The sequence below is a fragment of the Mirounga leonina genome, unplaced genomic scaffold (genome assembly GCF_011800145.1).
Source record: "Mirounga leonina isolate KUSES-001 unplaced genomic scaffold, KU_Mleo_1.0 Mir_127, whole genome shotgun sequence".
Lineage (NCBI taxonomy): Eukaryota > Metazoa > Chordata > Mammalia > Carnivora > Phocidae > Mirounga > Mirounga leonina.
In genome coordinates, this window is record NW_023270316.1 from 32,590,961 (window position 1) to 32,596,960 (window position 6,000).

Sequence of the window (6,000 nt, forward strand, 5' to 3'; positions counted from 1 at the left end):
GGGGGAAAAGGGCACATAAACATCAGTGCTGGTGGTCTTATGAGTGCAGGCTGGAAGTGATATGTGCACTTCCATTAATATTCTATGGGCTAGAACTCAGTCCGCATGGCTACAGCTAAGTGCAAGGAAGGCTGAGAAAGGTGGCCTAGCTGTGTGCCCACGAGGAAGGAGAAACAGGTATTGGAGAGCAGCTAACCATCTGTCACAAAAAAGGAAAGAAAGACCGCTCCTGAGAGCAGAACCGGGCTGTACAATTGGGTGACTTCTCTCTACTATCAGGGTAGGAAGTCCTTGCTATTGTTGTCCAACAGAATGCAAGTGCTATAAACCAGTGACTGTTGTCAGTCACTTCCTATTATCTCCTTTTCAGAATCAGAGTTGATGGGGCAAGTGGGGGGCATGGGGATTGTTAAGGGGAAAATTTATCCTATTTTGTATTGGCTATGCTAGTGATGAAAATTTGTTTTTAGTCCTATGTCCATACCCATGATGGAAGAAATTAAAAATAAAAACCCAGAAATCCTAGATATAGGCTTGAGTGTACTGACTGATGAGACTTTGGGCAGTCTCCCTTTAGGGAGGAGGTGGACACATTTTATATAGATGTGAGTACTTTTACCAAGCGTGAATGGTATGAAGGGTATATACTTAGACGTTAGTTAAGTAAAGGGTGGACCTGAGGAGGCATTTTTTTTGCTAGCTCAACATCATTTTCCCTGCTTCCTCCATTCAACAGACCTAAAATTGTGTTCACATAGCCCAGTCTTTTTTTTTTTTAAGATTTTATTTATTTATTTGAGAGAGATAGAAAGAGTGTGTGTGTGTGTGTGTGTGTGTGCAAGCATGAGTCGGGGTTGGGGGAGAGGGCGAGGGAGAAGCAGACTCCCCGCTGAGCAGGGAGCCCGATGCGGGGCTCGATCCCAGGACCCTGGGATCATGACCTGAGCCGAAGGCAGATGCTTAACCGACTAAGCCATCCAGGTGCCCCGCATTCAACAGACCTAAAATTGTGTTCGCATAGCCCAGTCTCTTCTCGACTTCATTTAGTCAGCTATGGTCATCTCATTCCCTCAGCCTGTGGTATAGGGAAGGGTGTGTGATGCAGTTCTGGTCAGTGAAACATTAAGGGAAATCTGTTGGATGGATTCAGAAAAAGATTTTATTACTAATAAAAAAAAAAGACTCATGGGGAAAAAGGAATCTTTTTTTCCACTTGACCTGTTATGCACGCATACACTGTCTGGAACTGTGCCTACCTTGTGTGACCATGAAGGGAACTGGACTGAGGCTAAGTCAACAGGAGCAAAACAGAGCCAAAGATGGAAAGAACCTCAGCTACAATCATAATGTTATTGAGCCACTAAAGTAACTGGTTTTGGAGCACCTCGTGAGAGCCTCCAGACCACTTATTAGGTGAGATAATACATTTTTATTAGTGTTTAAGACAGTTTAAGTCATGGTTCTGTTAACTTTTTGCTGAAAGCCTCCTAAGTGATAAAGATCCTTTGGTGCCATATCCCATTCCAAACATCTCATATCACACATGGGGAACCCAAGGTTTAGTGCTTTGTCATAGAAAATACATTGTTTATGTCTTAAAGTACAGTATTCTTTGTAGATGAAGGTAATGCTGGGAGTACATGATTGTGTGTGTGTGTGTGTGTGTTTCATGAGGGTGATAAATTTAGATTGATCTATCTACATTTGCTCACACAGTTTTCCTTGTAACTGAGCACATATATTTGATAGCCAGTTGGCTGGGGTCAACAGTATAGTGCTTGGTTATGAAATAGATTGAAGTTATGTCAGAGTAGAACATGCTGTCTTGGCCTCATCAGGATGATGGGCTAACCATCAGAAGTTACGCTCACTCTGAGAGTAAATAACTTCATTACAAGCCCTCTCACATGGAGGGAATTCAGAATTCTCCTTCAAGGTTCAGTTTTACACTAACTCTATTGCTTTAGACAAATAAATAGCAGAAATAAGGCTTTGCAGATATGGGTGGCTTACATGGTATTTTAAGATCCAGTGTTTGTTTTGGGGGATTTTTTTAGTAGCAGAACATTTCCTATAAACATTTCTAAAGTTACTGCAGATCATTTTCTTCCCATTCTATTATATTATCCTCTACTTCCACCTTTCAATTATTGTGAAATATGTAATGATGAAAATAACTACCATAAATAATGCACTGACTTTTTGCATCTTCTTTGCAACAAAGAGAAACATTCACACGGCACTGCAGGGGGACCTGGTGGCAGCTGCCGCAGTATCTCAATAGTCAGAAAAGTAGGAGCCATTTGGAAAGAAGCAGGTCTTCCTCCTACTTAGGATGAGGTGGGAGGGAATATGTCTGGTAGCCACACCGATGTCCCATAGTCCCACCTCACCCTCACTTTTTTTTTTTGTAGTTTTTAATTTTATTATATTATGTTAGTCACCATACAATACATCATTAGTTTTTGATGTAGTGATCCACGATCCATTGTTTTCGTATAACACTCAGTGCTCCATGCAGTACGTGCCCTCCTTAATACCCATCACCGGGCTAACCAATCCCCCCTCCCCCCTCCCCTCTAGAACCCTGTTTGTTTCTCAGGTCCATAGTCTCTCATGGTTCATCTCTCCCTCCAATTCCCCATCCCCCATTTTTCCCTTCCTTCTCCTAATGTCCTCCATGTTATTCCTTATGTTCCACAAATAAGTGAAACCATATGATAATTGACTTTCTCTGCTTGACTTATTTCGCTTAGCATAATCTCCTCCAGTCCCATCCATGTTGATGTAAAAGTTGGATATTCATCCTTTCTGATGGCTGAGGAATATTCCATTGTATATATGGACCACATCTTCTTTATCCATTCGTCTGTTGAAGGGCATCTTGGCTCTTTCCACAGTTTGGCTATTGCAGACATTGCTGCTATGAACATTCACCCTCACTTTTTAATAAGAGCAATCTCCAAACTGAACGTGCCGAACATCTGGGAATGTCAAGAGCAGTCCTCCTTTCTTTTTCCTTCTCTCTCAAGAGTTTAAGGATTCTCAGGAAGACAGTGGAGACAACTGTATGAATTTGCACAATCTTCGAAAATGTAAATCATTTCACTCCTTGAGGGAAGGCTTTAACTGAGTAAAATCTTAGTTCACCTTATTCTACAGGGATGGATTATTCTGGAAACAGCATAGGATTTGGAATCAGGAGACCTGGGTTGAAGCCCCAACTCTGCCACTAATGAGCTTTATAACTTTGCTCAGGTAGCTTCACCTATCTCTAAAATTAAGACAATAATAGCCAAATTATTCATTCATTCACTTCTTTCTTTTCTCATTTATACCTTCTTAAAACATTTGAAGTAGCTTATGAAAAGAATATCAGCAATAATCACCCGAGCTGATGAAAAAGAAATAGAAAAGCAGAACAAAGGAAAGAGAGAAAGCTTGCCAATTATAAAGACTGACACAATAGCCATAAACATTCATCACATTCAACTCTGAGGTTCCTAGAAGCCAGGGCATGAAGGGAAAAATGAGATTACATGTATTTGGTTTTTATTAGGGAGAGCGAATATCAGTTCCTCCCGAGGACATATTGTGTTTTCCTGGCACTGATTCTCAAAGAAATTGAAACCTTATAAGGATAACAATGCCCAACTCCCAGGGTTGTTAAGTGCATTAAGTATATATAAAAGCCTTTAGAAATTGAAAACTATTATTTAACACTAATTAATATATAAATATTAATTAAACATATTTCCAGAGACTGAAGTTGAAAGCAGAGAGCAGAGTTTTAACGTCCTAATTCTTTTCAGTGGAAAGATTTCTTTATACTCCATGCTTTCCTGTCTTCTTGAGCAGATCACACAGGGCATAATATCACTTGTAGGAGGGATCTGAGAGTTCATCATTATAAATATTAATGATTGTGGTTTGCAGTATCTGTGGCCGTAAGTGTACATACGAAAAACAAAAACAAAAAACGCAGCGTATGAGGATGAATAGAAAGGACCCCACCAATGGGTCTGACGCTCGCTTTCTAGGAAAAACGAAATCACCACTATTTGTTTGCTTTTAAACAATCTGACTCTCATAAAGGTGGAGTGAGAGCCGTACAGCTGCTGACCCCTTGGGCAGTGTAACACAGCTGTTTCTCTGCAAAACTAATTAGGGAACCTAAAGTTGAAGCAAGCAGCCTTCTCCCAAGTGACTTTCTCACCCCCCAGACAATCTTCATGGTCACCGTGTCTCTTCCCTGTCAACGCCATGCAAAGCAGTATCCTTTGTTTCCGCGTCTCAAGGGCCTAGGAATGTCTTCTTGTCAAGTTGTAGTTCCTTTTACCTCACTTACCCAGTTTGCGGCGGCCCTGTGTGGGGGCGCACACCTCAATACTTTAAGAAGCTGTCCAAGGGCAAAAGGCACAGTGTATTCCAGAGCCTGCCCACGGTATTTAGCAGCACCTCACAGTTGCATGTCAGTTTAAAAGCTCTGGGAATACTGCCTTATACATAGTTCCATTTAATCCTCATGATTGCTCTGTGTCTTCATTATTGTGTTCTCCATTTGAATCCTGCCTCTGCTTCTGATTAGCTATGGGTGCTCAGGCAAACTAGTGGATATTTTTATGAGTCAACGTCCTCACCTACAAAACAGGAATAAAATACCTACAGTATTAGGTAAACAGTGAATGAGGTAATATCTGTGAAGCACCTTCAGAAGAGGAGGTACATGATAATGGCAATTATTATGATTATGATTATGATTATGTTACCTAAACAGAACTCTTACAGACACATAAAAAAGTCACAGCCATGTTCTATTACAATCTTTTCACAGGTAACATTATTTTCCTAATGATACTTTGGTCCATAATTTGAATTCATGGATAAGATTGGTTTACAAAAAAAGAAAGAATCCCTAAACACAAACTTATTTCTCCAGAACGAGCATAAAATCTTCTAGGACTCTTTCTATGAAGTTACCAAAATGTGATTAACTCAGTGAGAAGCATTTTTCTCCCCTGCTGTGGCTGGTTTGTGCTCTGTACTTGGTAAGTAGAGGCCAGGAAGTTACAATACTGCAGAATTAGGAATTTTAATTCCTAATATTTTCATATTTTAAGAACCTCGGCCCTTAGTGCCCAAAACCTTTTCTTATTTGATTAACCGCAGCGGCTCCAGCCTGTCTTCTAGGTATCTTCTGGGTTAGGTTCACCAAAACAGCTCAGCTTCTTCAGCTTGGTAAATTGCTTAAAGGTGATTTATCTGAAAACGAGTCACCAACAGTCTTCAGCAGCCTCCTAACGTGCTGAGTCTTTGTCACTGGTTATTTCCTTTTCTAATAGCACGTCTCCTTTTAAATGGCCAGGCACAGCCTCGGGAAGGCGCTCCGCGGCGGGGCGTGTGTTTGCTGAGCTGGCCCAGCCCTCGCAGCCAGCTCTAGGTCAGACCTGGGGAGCGCTTTGATCTTTTCACGGGGAGGCACATGGTCTCTGTGTCAAATATCACCAGTGGCACTATTTCACAAGTTGTCGTATCGGGTTGGCACGAGGACAGGGCAGGAACTAAAACTCAGAGTCAGGGATAGATGTACGCAAGTCAACTCCGGGAGCCAAGCGCGCCCCAGATACAGACCCAGAGCCAGCGTCCAGCCAGGGCTCAGATGACAGGAGTAGGCGACGGAGCGCCTACAATTGCCATCCTCTTGCTAAAGCTGTCGTATCGGACCACCTGTGAGTAGAGTGTGTCACCCACAGGGGCATTCGGTGTCTCACAGACGCGGCTTACAGCAGAGATGGCAAGGGATGCAGAGAATTGTAACAGCCACCCTTCCAAAGCCTTGCTGTGTTGTCGGGCAAATACGCCTCAGACTCATCGGCGTCAGGCCAGTTCCTCCAACGATAAAGTCGCCTATTTGTATATGAAATGAAATGTGCATTTTATTTTTGATAGGACCATTCTAACCAACTTTGGAGATCTTTGGATTCTAACAGGTTTCCAGTC